We start from the raw sequence: 19,483 nt of genomic DNA on the forward strand, positions 1-19,483 counted from the left end.
TTCTAACGGCGATGGGAATTCCTCGGGCGAACCCTAAGATGTGCCACTTGACGAACCACTTCTTGAAGGTGTCGCTCATGAGCCCTCTGGCAAACTCGAAGTTCTATGACTTCAGCTCGGGAGGCAGCCAGCTGTCGCTGCAGAGTCTCATTGGTTCTCCTGGTCCTTTTCATATCTTCTTCAAGGCGGCGGATGCGGACTATGTTGACACCAGAGTTGGCATAAATTTCCATGATTTGGCCAATGGCTGCTCGACCTTGCTCGACATTCCAAGCAATCCTACGGACCATGATAGGTAGGACTCGGTTAGCTGAGCCACCCTCGTTTATGTTGTAAAAGCTCTGGTCCCCGTTGTAGGGTAAAGGTTGACCTTGTTCATTGCTCCAGCGATTCAACTTTGTTGCTCACAAGGGTGTGGGACCTTGAAACGCGGGTCGGGGGTTGAGATTTGGGGCTTGACCCTCTCGGGGTAGGTTTTTGACTTCAGGCTCGGAGTCAGAACCATTCGAGAAGCCTTCTGCAAGATGATCATCCAAAGGGATTGGATGCTCATCTTTGGGCTCTTCTTCAAGCCATCCGGCATTGTCGTGGGGTGGGAAGTACGGGTCGCCATGATGATGGAATCCAGCCATGATATCTAAACGAGAAAAGGGGTATAAGAATCTTATATAAATAGACGTACTACTTAGGATAATTATAAGATGATCTTAATCAGTTATGTCAATACTTGTGTAGTGTATACCAGTTATATGAAATCAGAGCAGGATAGACCTTCGAATAAGTAGCCCTAACTCCAAATCCACAACCAAACAAGGACGGGAAGTAAAGCAAAGGTCATAGATTCTGAGTCTATAACACCTAAATCTCGTATAACCTTAGTGTATCCACTTAACGACTATTGACCTACTTGATAGAGACCTTTTTAGTTCTCAGATATGTAATTATAGTAACACAAAATACTCCTATAGTATTTTAGACTTTATTTTCTGTTCTAGTGTTTTCATTGTAGTAGTATTGGTAAGTTTTTAAACTTGTTGCCATATCACAACCATTCTTGGGCATATGCTAATCACTCCTCGGACCAGCATAGTTGATTAGGCTATGCCACTCCTAGGACTAACCATACATCCCCGAGCTTACTTGTGATATTCAACACTCGTAATACTTTTTTATTTGTCATTATGACACCGATTTTAGTATGAATGCAGGCTTGTATACTTAGTTAAATATTTTATTATTTAAAATTATAGACTCTTGGTCAGAGTTTTAATCCCATTGGGTTTATAGTTAGTATATCTTTTATGGGTTGATATACTCAATTCACTATAAACAATGCTCTGATACCAATCTGTCACACCCCAAAACCAAGAATGGCGGAAACGTTATGAGGCGGAGGACGTCATGTACAGTATCACAACACAGTATAATAGTAAACAAGTAAACAACATCATCCATTTCATTAAATATATATTTTTAATTCAAGTGTGCTCTATAGTATATAAGACACCAAAATATGAATCAAAATATAAGATGAGTCTTGTATGCGCTCCATCTTCTCAAAAGCTGGCCTCGGTACCTGTCTACTGATGACCTGAGAATACAAGTTATTTTGAAAGAGTTTATCAGCATTAAAGCTGGTGAGTTCGTAAGTATTTAGTATCTATGTTTGTATCAAAATGTTTGAAACAGTGTTTGAAGTACGTATTTGTAAACGTTTGTAGTAAAAGTATGAATATGTTTGTAAGTGTTTGTAAAAGTTTGTAACTCTTACAATTTATCCTATATTTTCTACTAAAAACAGCCTTCTACCAAGGCACAACTGTTTTGTATGCTTGTTTCTTGTAAAAGTGTGTAATTTTCCCAAGTGTAACTATCATTATCAAAATATAGTTTGTACATTAATGTTTAAGTGAAGTGATCACCAAATAAATGTAAACGGGTAAATAATGTAGTACTGTAGTGTTGTATTATAGGAACTACTGTTGTACTAACTACCTTAAACCGGATTTATATCAAGGTATTATGTGATTAATTGTACCATACTATCGACTATGAGACACGAAAATGTAAGTCGTCAAAAGGTATGACATTTGTGCAGGTCACGTTGTAGCTAGCAGCAAGGTGTAGGATTGTCAATCCAGTATAGATCTATACGCAAACTCACGCTCTCCCTCCAGGAGATTCTGGTTATAACTTGGGCCACGACAATGAAGGCATGCTCCGATACAGTGGATCAGATTTAAGTTATAGTATACTTGTATATGTAATGTATGTACTTGTGTAATGAATGTATTATTTCTCATCATAGTATCGTTTTATATGTTCTCATAGTAGTAAGTAATGACTCATGAATGAACTGACTCTTGAATGCTTCATTGGAATAGAAGTAGTAAGTAGTATAACCCTAAAATATACCTATTATAGTTTATTAGTAGACTTGTTTGTATGACTGAATGTACTGAATTGAGATAAAAGTCTTTATATCTATACATATATACATAATATATAACTAAGGATACAACGACACTCGGACAAACAACCGGGTACTTTAGGTCGACAACCAAACAAGGACAGGAAGTAAGGTGGGTTATCTCTCCTAAGTCCTTCAAACCTTATTTATATAACTATATACGTAGTAGACATGGTTTTAACAATATATAAGATTGAAAACTGTAAATGAAAGGTTTAGTATACAAAAGTGAATTTGATAAAGAGTTTGACATGTAAAATAGTTTGATAAGCAGTTTGAGGTCATTTGTTGGTAAAAACAGTTTAAAGTATTGAAAATCCATTAGTATGCTATTTATTAATCACATGTGATTGAACTAATAACTAACATGGTTCCACTTGAATCCCCCCCCCCCCCCATAAAAGCATTTAAAAGCATTTACAGACATTTCAAAGGTTAATTAAGGGGTATGAACTCACCTGTTAGTGAGTGATGCGGCGGTAGGATCAGTTTAGAAGGTTGAGTGTCAATTGAGGACTTGAGCACAAACGGATCCTATTAACCATAAAATGACATATGTATGTATACAATTAGTGTTTGAAACAACTAATTATAGAATTGGGACCACCTTAGGGCTAGTAAACACTTATCTTGAAGTGTCACAACCCTACATGATTGTGTATAAGGGGTGTATGGTTATACAAGGGAGTGTATGGTCGAAATACACCATATTGGTGTGTGTGCGGCCAAGGTGTGCGGCCAGGATGTGTGCGCGGCCAAACACTCCCCATGAAGTGTGCCATAACAAAATCTAAGGCCTTACGACTCATCTAGGAAGATTTCTCACTTCATGTTCTAGTTTTAAATGGAGTTTACCGCCATTTTGGGACTTAAAAAGGTGTGTGCGGCCACTATGAAGGTGTGCGGCCGCACACCCTTCATGAAGATGATGAACTCAAGTTTTTCAAGCATATCATCAAGTGTTCTTAACATATATCCGGGTATAACAAGTATATACATGTTATAGGGGCTTGAAAAGGGTGATTATAGTCCAAAACTTAGTATGTGTTCTTGGTGTTCTTGAAGATTTAACACCAAAAACGTGTTTTCATGGCTCAAAGTGGGGAAGAAGGCTAGTTAAGGTCATGTAATAGTTAATCAAGGGATGAATCACTTACTTGCTTAAAGATTGGAGTGAAAAGTGGGATGATACTTGAGAGGATTTCGAGTTCTAGCTTTGAAAGAGTGGGAAAAGTGTTCAAAATGACTAAGTGTGGTATATATAGGTGAGAGTGTGTGGTTGGGATGGGTGTGCGGCCGCACACACTTGTGTGTGGTCGTACACTCAAGTATGCGGCCGCACACTCCATGTTTTGGAGTGTTTGGCCCGATTTTTCTTGATATGGATTGTGTTATCCCGTTTCTAGGTTCCTACCTTATTTGTACTAGGTTTAGAACACTCCATTAGACCCCAAATAGTGTTAAAAGCTAACAAAATGAGTCTAACTTGGATTCAATTGGTCTCTTGTACAAGAAAGAAATTTCGGGTTGTCACACACAGAGAGAGAGAGAGAGAGAGATGGAAAAAGACATATGACCTCCAAAAAAGCAAACATATGTATGTATAGGCCTTAAAGAGCGCCAACCTTGAAATAATGTAGGATCCTGGTCCTTTGCATGTGTAACAAAAAGAAAACTAGAAATATGATAAGTGGAAGTATTCATTATTCAATATTCAATTTCTGAATCATACTAATGCAAATATATGAATTATCGATTACCTAATTAGCAATTGTGGGACTACAGCCTGCAAGAGCCAGTAATGATTTTTTGTAATTGATTGATCTCCTCCGCTTGAATGATCACTTATGCCGATCTACGTTATGTTTTTGCCCTTTGTGTTTGGACTACGAGTATATGACTAGCCGATTAAAAGTGTTGGTTTGGACTTTGGACTATCATTCATTCCTTTGCATTTGGGTTCGATTGCCGATTACTGAATATAGTATAAAAATTTGGGCCTCTTAAAAAAATGGGTCCTCCGCACATGCCCTGTTTGCCCCTTCTTATAATCGGGCATGTCATGTCACGTTACCAAAAATTGACATTTCAACATTGTTACGTCAACGGGCAATCGGGTTGCGGTCAAGTGGACCATATTGTATTTAAAAAAAAAAAAAAAAAAAAAAAAAAAAAAAAAAAAACGTAGCTACTAAATTGACATAAAAAAATAATAGTGTCAAAATCAAATTTTTATAAAACATCCTTGAATATTTTCCAATTTACCTATAAAATAACAATACTTGCCCAAAACTTTCTCGGTTTTGTTGATTATCACTTAAGGAAAATTTTATTTTTGTCCTTTCTTGCACGAAATTGATTTTTTTTTCATGGCATAAAGCCTTGGGTTTTATTTATTAAGTGAAAGATAACATATCACCAACCATCAATATATACATATAACTTTTTGTTTCTTTACTCAAGTGTGCATATGTATGGGTCGTTAATTTGATCAACCACATTCCTACCAACAACTACCAATAAGTTTAATTAGGGTTGACCTTTGTGTATACAGTCAAAATAAAAGGTGTGCATAAATATTTAAATAATTTTATTCCAAACAAGAAAAAAAAATACATAATATCATAATTTTCTAGTTTTTAGTCGTGGATATTAATAAAAGGTTAATTGGATATAATGAAGTTTTAAATAATTTTATAACATAAATAATTGATAATTGTTGAAAAATTAATACATACCATCAAATTAACATTTGAGAAAATAACAAAAGTTGTTAGCTTTTTTAATTATTTACCAAAAATAACCAACAACTAACCATGTTACCAAATATAATCACACATTTTGCGGGACTATACTGTTAAATTTGGTGGCACTACCAAGTACCAAGACGTCAACAAAAATGGTCTACCATATCTAAGTCACAAAAAAAAAAAAAAAAAAAAAAAAAAAAAAAAAAAAAGAAAACACCCAATAATTGAGGAACGTCCTCAACTCGGGTAATGACTAAAAACGAAAATATACATATTCATGTAAGTTTTTTCTTCTTTAAATGGTGTACATTTGCATATAATAAGTTTATATGGATTGGATCTAGAATATTTATCTTAGTCCTTATAAGTCTTAATACTAACAAGCACTAAGATTAGTCTTCTTTAACCTTTAATTAATTGCTAAGTTGGAAAAAATGAGTTTATGAATTTTCCAAAAATGGGGTTTTCCCGTTTTGAACATAAATTCAAAACCTAATTCATTATGGAAATAAATCATCGGTCATTCATTTGTTTTCTTTTCAACTTCATTTTGGTACACTATATGTCCTGAAAGAGAATTAAGTAAATAAGAAATTAATCTATAAAATGATGTAGTTCCAAGAATTGGATAAAGAGGGTGAATGGGTTTAAGCAATCTTATATAGTTGGGATGAGGAAAAACAAATCAAACATATAAGTCAAATGGATCCTTATCCTTGTAAGACTAATAGCATCAAGACTATCTCTTGCACATGTGGTGCAAATATGAACCAAAATGGCTTGGATTTGCTTAACTTGCTTAACTTGTATTCAAGCATGATTAATTTTGTGATTAATGATCGTAACTAAAAAATTACTTCCAATTACAAACATACATTAAAATATATCATTAATTTTGTGATTAATGATTGTGTTTAACTATGTTTGTTACAAAATTGAGGTCAACTTTTCGATGGTTACAGGTTTTGAAAGTATAAATACCAAATGCTACTAAAACCTCTCATCCTCTACTTCTTTCTCGTGTTTTACTACTACATTCAAGGTATAGTTCCAAATTTGCTAGGTATAGATGGTATAAAAGAACCGCTTCTAGTGGTATCTTGAAAAACAAACATCTAATTTCGTACAAATTAGTGTTAAACATAAGTTTCACTAATATTTTAATTTATTTTTGTACATTGTTGTCATAGATTTCATTACAAGTAATTGTCATCAAATTTCTATCATTTGTCTAATTTGTTAGGCCCACCATCCTCACATGTCAATAGCATATATTTGCCGAAGATAACGTTGAATAGAGCTGCAGCTTTTTTTAACGGTTTATATACTAAGCACCATGTACACTAATAGTTTTCAGTTTTCACGACACGTTGTAAGAAAGACACTAGTAGCTAGTTTTCACGACACATTGTATTGGTAAAAAAGAATATAAACTAATATCTTGGTTATGAGATATATTACTACATTCACCATATTGTAAGTAATTCACTAATACCTTAATAAAAAGGAAAATGACATATTGTGGAACGTTAGGCTTTTCGTCATATAATATATATATTTTTTTTCTAAAAACAATGTAAGATATAATTTATTTTTTCTTCTAAAATCAATGTAAGCTAACCGTTTGATTGATTATATGGATATATCACTACGTTCGCCAACATTCTTTATAATCTATGTATAGCTTAAAACATGAAAATGTACATATTGCAAAAAGTGGCATATCTTTACACATTATGGTTTCCTTGATACATAACACTTTGTAAAGAATAATATAAACCATTTTAAGCTATATCAAGATTTTTTGTTGATATGTCACAAGAAGAATGTGTGTATGCCATGTGGAATACCTTATTGGGCTTTGTTATCGAATGTTCGTCGTTGGAAAGCCTTCGTTTTCCGGTGTTGCATTCAATTGTGGGTTACTCTCTGTTGGTTGCGGTTACGATTTAGCTACAATAAGAACTTTTGATCTTTTGATTGGCGATTGTTGTCGTATGACTGTTATCCAATTGATTGTGCCCCTTATCTGTAACCAGTTGGGTTGTTTAGCTAACACCTTATTAATTTTGTATATATGTAACTTTGTTTATGGTGTCTTAATAAATGATACATGTGGTCTATCAGTTGTAGACATCATCGTTGAAGACATGGGTTCACCATATCATTTGATTAGTTAGGTCTCACACCTAGAAGTTCAAGGGATGTGTTGTTCGTTTACGGAAGCAACATGTAGGTAGCAACATGTTATATCTAAGTTTTATCGTTTTTGTTTGTATTGATTTAGTTTTTTATCCTTCGTTTGTTAATATGATAATATTAGGGAAAAATATATCTACTATTCTCAAAATGAGTGTAATTAGGAAGTTTGATGGATTGTTGAAGGAAGAAGTTGTGTAAGCAAATTTCAAATTTCTTTGTTGGTGATAAACTTGTAATTTGAAAAATGGTAAGCCACAAATTTAAAATAAATTTTCATAAAAACACATCCATGAAAGCCATGGCGAATGGATTCATACGTACTTTGAGTTCCTTTTGTTTTTCGAAGTTTGCAGATATCATTTTCGATGATGTTGGGGGAGTGTGCAATTGGTAAGTAGTCATCGTTATCGAGAACACACATCCTCTTTTCGTTTTGTGTTCTATTCCTTGATTTCTAATATACATGGTGTATAGTTTTGTAGTTTGTAGATGTCACTAGTGTTGTAAGAGGGTATACTGATTCGATGCTGACTACAAAGGATGTTTAATCTACTAATCGTTTGAATTATAGGATTTGAGGTAATACACAATTAGATAAACTATTATATGTACTTGTTTAGGATGTATAATTAGATACTAACTAATGTTAACGGTTGTTTGTCATCCAGACTTTAACGTATTCGTTGTACTCTATGCGCTGAACATCCAGATGAACTTTCATATGTGATTGGTAAATTCGCTTATTGTTAACATGCAGTGACGATCATCAAGCATGGTAGAGTTCGACAATGGCAAGTGTTATATCAATATGCTTTATATAATAGTTAAGATAACGGCTAAAACCCTCCAAGTGTTGGCTTTATGTTTACTTTTACTTATACTCAAAAGTATACATACAACACAACTCATAATAAAAGCTTTGAGAAAGGGTGTTACATAGGCCAAGAACTTCAAAACAGCTAGGACCAAAATCTCAAAATGTGACAAAGTAAAAGGACCAAATTTACAATTTTTTCTATAAAAAACCATTGTTGGGAGAAGAGAACTTACGTGTTGTATTTGAGGGAAAGATTCCTCGGAAGCCTAAACAATCCAATCGGGGATCTTTATGCCATTTCCACCCGATGCTATTTCCTTGTCTCTCATGGAGATCGACACCATAAAGTTGCCAATAAGAGAAGGATTCTCCCACATTTTCAATATCAACCTTTGACCTTAATCGATATCTACCACAAACAAACCAATTGAATTTGATTGAAATGGATTTGCTTTTGTTCTATCTTTGAAACACAAAACAAGCAACTTACTTCTTTAGGGTCTCCAGAAGCTCGTCCAACACAGAACAATCAATATCAGCAAAAAGCTCCACCTCATCCGGTTCGGGTCCAGGTCTCGACCCGGACCCACTCGGGCCAAGCTTTTCATCGGGTCTGGGCGGGTTGTAGAGAAACATATCGTACAAAAACCTCCCTTGTGGTGTCAAGTGTCAACATCGCGGTGTATAGAGACCGGGTCGAGAGGTTAGGGGCATAGTCACGAGTCGACTCAGTAAACCTGCGGACATCGTTCGTCAATAGGCCTTGTAAGAACTTGATTGTGTCGGGGCCTTTGAACCGGATAACGGATCGGGTTTTGAGGAGAGAAGCCATTGGACCAACATTGTCAAGTTGGGGTTTTTGCGATGATGAGAAGTGATTGATTTTGAAATTAGGTTTTAAGGATTTGAAAAACTTCATTCTTGGCTTCATTAGGAAACATGGAATTTACAATCAATGAAATCAAGAAACATGGAAAAAAATAATAAATAAATAAAACAGAAGTAACTTCAATTTTACCCTAATCATATCATTATATTGCAGGTAAAGAAATCGACGAAAGAGAAAACTTTTAACCCTGCCCTTCATAAGAATATACAAAAGAACCCATATTTTGCAACTTTTGCCATTAAAAATTGTTGTATTGAATACTTTAATCAAATAGAAGGAACAAGTTGAGGAGGAAGATGAGGCAAGCGGGATACCAGATTCGAACGACAATGATGGGGCGGAGTAGTGAGTCACGGGGGCGGCGGCGTAGGGAGACTACGCAGTGGAGCAACGGGCGGTGGTGACGGCGTGATGGTGCATTGGAGACAAAGAGGCGATGGCGGTTTAGATAATCGTATTTCTTAGGCGTAGAGATGGAGTCGTCCGGTGTGGCCGGAGAGGTCGGCGTTGGGTGGCCGGATATGGAGTCTGTTCTAGGTTGTATGCCGACGAGTGATGGAGTTGGCCAATTGGGGCACGATTTCTTTGAGCTTAGAGTAAAATTACACGAATGGTCCATTAGGTTTGGCTAATCTGTGCAATTGGTCTAGAACTTTTATATTAAAATTAAAATGGACCTATACATTAAAGGCGTGTTTGGCAAAAGTAGCTGTTAGCCGGAAGCGTGTAGCGGTTAGCTGGTAGCGGATAGCTGGTAGCGGGAAGCTGTAGCTTTTATTTGTTATATGAATGTTTGGCAAAAGTAGCTGAAAACTTTTGAAATATATAAAATTACATAAAAGGACAATTGATTAAAAATAAAAAATATATATAAATATATTTTTAAGGGTAATTATGGAAATTGATTTCAAAAGCTCCGGAGCATTTTGTTAAAAGCTACATGAAGTAGCTTTTAGAATCGGAGCGTTTTGTTAAAACTAAAAGCTAAATGTTCATACTGCCAAACGAAACTTTTTGTTTAAACTAGAGCGTTTTGTCAAAAGCTAAAAGTCAGAAGCTCCCAAACGCTTCCAAAAGCTCCGTGCCAAACACGCCCTAAGTTTGGGGTATCGAACGGGTAAAATTTTCGGGTTTCGGGTAGAACGGGTATTTTCTTAAGAAAATAATACCCGATACCCGATCTATATTGTAATTCGAGTTTTCGGGTTTCAGGTATTCGGGTTTGTGGTCGGGTCGGGTAATTTTCGGTTATACCCGAAAATTTATTAAGTGACACTTATTGATAATTTTTTTTTACATGTTTGTTGGTTTAATAAAGAACTGATTAGGAAAATACTCCATACAATTAACAAGTACATATATAATAACAATACAAATCATTATAATATGATATGTACTTTTTAAACTCCATTCCAAATTTTGATAAGAAAAGAAAAGAAAAAGTCATGAATATGATTAGCATGGAATAATAGGTCTAACACAAAAAAAAAAAAAAAAAAAAAAAAGTCTAAATAATTACAGTCTAAACACAACAAAAAAAAAGTCTAAACACAACCCAACTAAACAATAAAAGTTTAAACATAACAAAAGAGTAAAATTCATAAGTCATAACCCAATTCCAAACATAAAAGTCTAAACATAACAAAAAGAGTAAAATGCATAAGTCATAACCCAACTCAAAACATAAAAGTCTAAACATAACAAAAAAAAATTCTTGCATCTTCACGTTGTCATATTAATTTCCATATCCAATCCGAGCTCTAATTAGACATACCAACTTCTCCCAATCCTGTACAATAGTATAAGCATTAAAAAGGACAAAACATAACATGTCAAAATATTAAAAAATTATTAAAGATAAACAACTATCTTTATCAATTTCTTGTAGGTTTTCCCAATCTTGTTTCAAAATCGATGTTGTCACTTATACCACCCCGAAGCCAATCTTGGGTTCAAATTATACTTTCAACAATCTTATGAGTCAAAGAACTCATATACGGATCCAAAACCCTCCCGCTAGTGCTAAAGCAGATTCTGAAGCCACAGTTGAGACGGGAATGGCAAACAAATCTTTAGCCATCAAGGATAGAATCGACAATCTTTGACTATTCACTTTCCACCACCCTAAATGTTAAACATTGGCGAATCTTCTTCAGCACTTTCTTTCAAATACTTTTCTAACTCGCAAATTGATTCAACAATGTTTGTTTTCATCTTTTCTCTTAGTTTATTTCTCAATGGTGGTTTTGGTGTCGTAGCACCCGGATTTTGGCGTTTCCCTAACATCGACGATGAATTACTAGACCCGGCGGTACTAGAAGTAGTACTTGGAGAATAAATTCTAATGTAATCATTATATAATTCATACATAGAATCCATAACATATTTCTTTTTCTCCTCCATCTTTTCTTTTCCATAACGATCCTCAAGTAGTATAACCAAACACTTTACTTTGTTCCTCGGGTCAAGAATCAAAGCAAAGTAGAGCAACAAATTCATTTTTTCTATGTCGCCAAAATAGTTATCAAACTTTACTCTCATTGCTAATGCAATATCACAAAGGCTAGCATCGGAAATAGCATCATCCAAGAGTGTAAGAATGGAATAAATATCTTCAATGCACGTGTTTGATGTCACATATAGTGTCCCAAAAATCCTTTTAGTAACATCACAAAATGGTTTTAAAAAATGACACAAATGCCTAACATGTTGCTAATCGCTCGGTGAAGGAGTCGATAAACCCGCATTTTCAATGTCGGAACGAAACTCATATTCCTTTAGATCGTATCTCTCAAAAGTTTTTTTTTCATAAGCTTGAGCAATATTCAACATACGAGAAATAGAGTTCCATCTTGTTGGAACATCTCTTACCAAGTGTTTCGTTGTACCCGGATTAACAAGCCACGTCATTAGCACTTGCGTTGTCAACGGAAATTGTGAAAACATTTTTTATTTCCCAGTCTATTAAACATTTCTCAACCACTAATCTAATATCAACCCCACGATGACTCTCTTAATGACAAAAAACTCAATATTTTTTTTTTCAATTTCCATTCATTGTCTCCAAAGTAGGCGGTGAGACACATATAACTTGATTGTTGTGTAGAAGTCCAAGTATCACTGGTCAAATCCTACCAATGTTTTTTTAATAAAACTTCGAAGTTTTTCTTTTTCTTCTTGAAACAATTGGTAGGTACCAGTTGTACTTGTACTTCTACATGGAATTTTAAACATTGGTTGAGTAACTCTATTGTAATATTTAAAGCCCACACCTTCCACAAAACTAAATGGAAGTTCATCAACTACTAACATGTGTGCCAAAGTCTTCCTACTCTCTTTTTGATAAAGTTTCCAAGGCTAATCGTCTCATCTTCAACATACTCATTCGTTTCAGACATCTAAAAGTATATAAAAAAAGTTATTAAAATATAAACAAAAACAGTTAACAAAAAAGTTATAAAAAAAACAAACATTTAATATGTCAAATTCTAAATCTTTTCATGGTCAAGAAAGCAACAAATAACACTTCTATCATTGTCAATATCTAAATTCTAAATCATTCGACAGCTTTATACAACAAACATCTATACAAAGGAATTCAATTCCATTCCATTTTTTGTAGAACATATACATCAAACATTAAACATTTATACATCAAACATTTGACATCTTTATACATCAAACATTTATACATCAAACGTTTGACAGCTTTATACATCAAACATTTATGCATCAAACATCTATTTTTTTATTTTTCTGGAGCAAATCAACTTATATTTTTGATACAAGAAGAGACAATACTAAAATAACTTTTCTGATTTCATTCATAAAACTCACAAAATGCAATTATAGGAGCATAAATACGTAACTTGAGCATAAACTAAGGAGTAGTTGGAAAATGGAAATTGTAATATCCAAAATTCTGGTATGTCTTGAAACCCTAAGGAATGATAATTTTTGCATAATTGGTCCCTTAAGTACGTTGGGCATACTTAAGTGTACGCTTAGCATACTGCATGGTTGTGGTCGCGAAGGAATCAGGGTACGCTGGGCGTACCTTGAGTTACGCGGGGCGTACGCGCCATGGACGCAAAACCCTAAATCCCGGACTTGAGGCCTATTTAAACATCTTTAAGTCCCTTGGACTAAACCCCAGAGAGCCTCCCCAGATATAGAACGTTCATATACTCCTGGAAACCTTGTGAGATCATTCTTGAGCCTTAAAGAGTGCATTTGTAGCCTTTTAGTGTCTATTTCAAGAAGAAGGGGTGGTCAACCAAGCTTGGATCAAGTGGGTGCTTCAAGATCTTGCACCAAAATCATCTTGCAAAGCTACTGGAGGTAAAAAAAAGCTTACATCTTTCCTTTCTAATCTTTAGATATAGCTAGGGTTTTGGTGGTTTGTCCCTTTGGTGAACTTTGGACCTCTTTTGTTGAGCTAAGCCTCCCCTTTCGATATGAGAGATAGATCTGAGGTACCATAGTCATATGGAAGTATAAAAATGGAAGCTTGATGAGAGATTTGACCTCATGCTTGGGTAAAAGACCTTGAAAAGGTCTTAATGGAGTAGTTGGGTGTGTATGAGACATGCAAGGGCATAAAGTTACCAACTTTATGCCTTAGGACATCTTGTTAGACTTAGATCTAGCTTTTGGACATGAAAGATTCGAGCATTAAGCACTTAATGGAAAAAAGTGCTTAAAATGGTTGTATGTTGGGTGTATCTGGCTGTACGCGGCGCGTAGTCCCTAAGCCTTCATTACGCTACGCGTACCAAGGTGGTACGCTGGGCGTACGTAACTCAGTTGGGCCCTAAGCTGTTTTGGGCCTTTGGGCCTCATTTGGTTGTTGGGCTTGATTGGATTCTGTGGGTTAGAGGCCTTTTTATCTGTTTGGATCGTGGATTTATCGGTTGGGCCTTATTGGGCCAATAGGCCCATTAAGGATGTTGGACTTGGACTTTGGGGCCCATTTGCAAGGAAAGGGTAATTGGGCCTTGGGGGTAGAATTGGAAGGTTGGGCCTTTCCTGGAATAATTTAAGGTCTTATCATTGATTATATTATTATTGTTATTATTCAGCTCGGGAGGTTGCAGATTATTAGGAGGACAGTATTCATATTCATTGCACGGAGGTGAGTCTTCTCACCATACCTATGGGTCTATGGCACCAAGGCCGGCCCATTATGTGATCATGTTATGTGTGTGATTCGTTTATGAATTGATATGTTATGCGATATTATTCTGGTATGGAAGATCCCCCGAGGGGGGGGGGGGAGGGAGGCCATGGCATTGGATATAAGACCATGTGGAGTAGCCCATGGAATTCCTAGGTAAAGACCATGTGGGGTAGCCCATGACATTGGATGTAAGACCATGTGGGGTAGCCCATGGCAGTCCTAGATAAAGACCATATAGGGTAGCCCATGGCATTCTTGCTGGATTATATTGCATGGTTTATATGTCATGTTTATAGCTTTATCAGCTAACAGGATATGTGTATGTGAATGTGTGTGGTATGCTTTGGGAAACTCACTAAGCATTTCGCTTACAGGTTGTTGATTTGTTTCAGGTACTTCTGAGCCCAAGGGCAAGGGCAAGGCGTGATGACGTGGCGCGCACTCTATCTCTCTTTTTAATGTATCTGGGACCCTCTGATGTTTTAAAAAAGAAAACAATGATGTAATGAATGTTATTTTGAAAACATATGTTTGGGAATCTATGGTTTATGAGATTGGTTTTGATTAACTCAAAAATGAAAATTTTTCTTTGTAAAATTGGGTCGTTACAGAAATCATGGGATAATGCAAATAATTTTGACAGGAAACTAAGGAACGTTGGCTTTTACTACCTAATTGCATGCATCATGGAAAAAGGAACATAGGAATTGGTCTTCTAAGTGATTGAATAGTCAAACATAAATACATGTGATTATGATTGTGATTGCATAGTCGAACAAAGCTGTCAAAGGCAGGAGACTTGGGATTTGCCAAACTGGAGTATAATCGATCAAGGAATCTGCCAAACTGGTATAACAATCAAGGAATCTGCCAAACTGGAGTCGATGTCTCGATGAGGGTTTAACGATTACGTCTGTTTAGATTTGATTCTTCGAGGTTTAGGTTTACGTCGTATCGTATGCGTTGATCATAATAAGATACCAAAGGGTTATTTTTTTCAAGCGTACCTACTACAGTACTACCTCCTGACGACTCATGTATACTGAAGGGTTATATAATATTGGTATTATTTAAAAAAACGGATTTGGGTATTCGGGTATACCCGAAAATAAATATTCATACCTTAAACCCGGCCTATACTATTATCGGGTTAACCTATTACCCGAATGTTCATACCCGTTACTTGCTCTACCCGACCCATTCTACCCGAATTCGGAATGGGTCGGGTGCATAGAATTGGTTTCGTTTTTTTTCGACAGGCCTACATTAAGTAGCACACCTTTCAAAGAAAGGCTAAGACTCCACTCTCACATCCATTTTCCATTCCTATTATTGTTGATGCCTTCCTCTGTCACAACAACCAGCCACCCGTTATTTCTCTTCCCTGCACAATGTATCTCCTCTCCTTTCTTGCATGGTAGAAGTAGAAGGGGGGGGGGGGGGGGAGATTTGGTAAGAAGATATCATGTTGTGATGAAAACTTCGACATATGTCAAGGAGGCAGACATATATTTTTCGAGCCACATCATATTGATAAAGAAGATTCTGAACCTAATCCCTCAGTCGAAAAGGGTATCTAGCTAATAACTAAGGTTGAGCAAAAATCAAAATTGAAAACCAAAAAAACCAAAACCAAATTCAAACCGTCGATTTTAGGTTTTGATTTTTCAAAATTGAAAAAATTGGTTTGGGTTTAGTTTGCACATTAAAAACCGACCCAGTGGTTGTAAAATCGAACAGAAACCGACCCGGACCCTTGGGTTTACACCCAAACCTATCAACTAATTTTAACTTTTAATCTTTCTCAGTTTCTTTAAACTAATTGATTTTTTTTAATATTTCTTGATTTCTTTAAACTAGTTGTCTGTTAATAAAATTTAACTTACATGTAATATATAATTAAAGAAAAGAGTTTTATATAGACATAACGGGTAAACGAGCAACAAACTGTACCGTAACCCTTTATTTTAGCTTTTAATCTTTCTCAGTTTCTTTAAACTAGTTGATTTGTTTGATTTTAGTGTTTTGTTTAGTAACTAATTTGACTGAATTTGTTTTGTTTTATTTAGATTTGCTGAAAAATAGATTAAAACCCTAAACTCATCAACCATTTGGTTAAACCCGAAAAACCTACCCACGAAACCGAAAACCAAACATATCCAAAAACTAGACCTAATGGGTTTCAAAACCCAAAAACCGAATTTATTGGTTTGGGTTTGGTTTTAGCTCAAAATTGATCCATGGTCATCCCTACTAATAACTATAATGGCATGATTATTGTTTGGACTACATTACAGTTTTGGTCCTTGTGATTTATACGAAATAAAAGTTTTGGTTCTACTTTTGGAAAAGTAACACAACTTGTCCCTATGGAGGGTTTTGGTAACTCATGTGGTCCTTAGGACCGTTACCATCTAGGAGCATCTGTTAAACACACATGAAATGACATAAATACCTTTGTTAAGAATAGGTAAAATTACTAGATTACGCTTTTTTACTATTTTGTCTTTTATTTTAACTATAGGGACCATATTTGTAAATATTTAAGAGAATCCTAACACCCCATTCCCGAGTTCAACTTAAGGAGAGAAAGGAAAGGAAATAGGTGGAAATGAGAAGAAAATAAAATAAATTGGTGTTCCCAAGTTTCATTAAAGGAGGGAAGTGAAAGGAAGTGGAGGGAAATGAGATGATCACTTTCCCTCCTAACTTTCCTTCCGATTTGGGAGGATTTGGAAAGAAAGAACAAAATGATACATTTTCCTTCCACTTCTCTCCAACTCGGGAACACAAAAAAAAATTGTTTTCCTTTCCTTTCTCTTCTTTTCTCTCGTGACTTTCTTTTCTCTTCTCTTCTTTTCTTTTGTTAAACTCGGGAATGAGGTGTAAAAGGTCTGCATCCAACACTTCAAGGTGATCTTCATAGCTTCTTCACCTTCATTCTCTATTTTCTTCTCCCGCACACCCATCTCACCAGAGACCACACTCTCCCATCCCTCTATCTCTATGGTAACTGTAGCGCATATCCGATCGATTTGTTCCTATATAGTGAAAATCCTCCTTTCTCTCTTCTTTACCACTCTCCCTTGCATTTATGTCTACTGCAACGTAGATCAGGTCCATTTTCACGTTGTCCTTCAAATCAATCTCTCCAAGCGCCATTTACATTGAGTTTCATATTCCCTTTGAGTTTTATAGTGAGAGCAATTTCTAAACAAGGATGTATGGAAAGGGATGTTGGTTTAACCAAAAATTACTCATTTTTCTTTTCTGGAAGGCAATGGTGGGTTTAAGCAAATGATTTTGATTTGTTCCTATGTATCTGAAAGATGTAACTGATTCCCGACGGAGCTTCACTAGAACATCATAATTTTTTGTTGATTCAAGTTGTAAACATGATGGTAGTGGTGGGTTTTACCAGAGACTACATGGTTTTTCTTTTCTAGATTCAACTTCACCAGAAGTATGTATTTCCCTCCTATTTACTGAACAACTCCCCAAGAAAAAGGTTAAGTGCCCGCTGAGTGTTTGTAGTTATGTCTGAGAGAACACTACTTCAAAAAATCAATATTTTTCAATACATCAAGAGAGCTTCTTCTGAGGATTCGAAGAACGAGTGGCTCAGAGAGTGAAATCAAACTCGATTCTCCATTGTTAAGGTTACGAGTAGGGGTGAGCATAAGCGGGTACCCGACCAAATTTTGTGAAACCGGAAACGGAAACGGAACCGGTACCGGCGATTGTTACGATATAAGAACCGGAAGCGGCTACGTCGGTTCCTAAAAGTTTGAAACCGCTTCCGGAACCGTTGGATCCGGTTCCGGTATGGTTCTTACAATATAGGAACCAGAACCAGCTACGTCAGTTCCTAAAAGTTTGGAACCGCTTCCGGAACCGCCGGATCCGATTCAAGTACCGGATACCCGCTTGCTAAAATATTTGAACCATTTTAAACCAAAAATAATGAAAATTTAAAATTATCTATCTAGTGATAATTTTGGAACAACAAGCCCAACTTTTAATTCAAACTTTTAGGCTGCAATGAGGTTAAAATAAGATGTCTTCAGTCTTCTCTTTTTATAAGCTAAACATATCTTCAAGCTTTGTTGCACCAAAGGATATGGGATAACCAAGCTACACAGTACACATTGCGTCATTTGTAATACGAATCTTCATCCTTTAAATTTAATAACCAATTTTGTTTTTGAAACTACAATATCTTTAAAAATACGTGGACTAAGAAACTCCAACAAGCATTTAAGTATTTAACCAAACCTTAAACGAAATGATCATCTTTATTATTAATTTTCATTTTTTTTATGCATCAGGTTTTAGTTAATTTATATAATGCTTTAACTTTACTTGGTTTTTATGTTTGTAGAACAATTCAATAAACAGGAAGAGTAAAGATGCATTAAGTTTAAAAAGAAACGAAATAAATGGTGATATATATATATATATATATATATATATATATATATATATATATATATATATATATATATATATATATAGGTTTGGACGGGTACCCGGCGGGTAGCGGTTCCGAAAAAATGAGAACCGGAACCGGAACCGGTTAAGGCGGTTCCTAAACTTTAGCAACCAGAACCGGAACCGTATAAAGCGGTTCCGGTTCTGGAACCGGCGGTTCTAAGGCGGTTTCGGTTCCGAAAGCGGGTACCCGGTTCCGTTGCTCACCCCTAGTTACGAGTACCCCCGAGCTCATAGAGTGATTTTATAACTGAAGCAACGAGGAGAAATGTGTAAAGCCCGCAGGTTCGGATTATAAATATTAAGGAATTATAAATTATATAAATTAAATCTAAATTGCATACATGTTTTATGGGCAAATATTATAGGCTTAAAAAATTTTAATAAAACATTATTATTATAAAAATTAACGAATTACGTCAAATAGCGTTCAAAAATAAAATATCAATTAGGATAAATAGCCTTTGATGAAAGTTGAAGTGGTCATGATGATGATTCCGGGGATATAAGGAACTCTTGAATCTGATTTGGTATGACAAAGTTGTGTATTGTCGAAGTTTTTGCGTTCAGCCCTATACGACAAAGTACGTCGTAAATTATGAATCGGAGATATGTTGCTTATTAGCCTAAGTAATCTAAACAAAAGTCGAAGTAATCGTAAAAGTGAGAGTGAGCATATACAGAA

The 19,483-nt window shown here is 35.5% G+C and overlaps 1 long non-coding RNA gene across 2 annotated transcripts; it reads right to left on the reverse strand.

Moving 5' to 3' along the window:
* Positions 1-8,275: 8,275 nt before the first annotated feature.
* Positions 8,276-9,742, reverse strand: LOC145093060 (uncharacterized). 2 transcript variants are annotated; one of them, XR_013702759.1, is made up of 3 exons: positions 9,443-9,742; positions 8,730-9,164; positions 8,276-8,648 (listed from the first exon to the last, which is right to left on the reverse strand). It is a non-coding gene; the product is annotated as an uncharacterized LOC145093060 (long non-coding RNA). The 2 variants fall into 2 exon arrangements; XR_013702760.1 differs by having other exon boundaries at positions 9,258-9,742.
* Positions 9,743-19,483: the final 9,741 nt, after the last annotated feature.

The sequence above is a fragment of the Lactuca serriola genome, chromosome 3, assembly GCF_051521515.1.
Source record: "Lactuca serriola cultivar US96UC23 chromosome 3, Lser_US96UC23_V15, whole genome shotgun sequence".
NCBI lineage: Eukaryota > Viridiplantae > Streptophyta > Magnoliopsida > Asterales > Asteraceae > Lactuca > Lactuca serriola.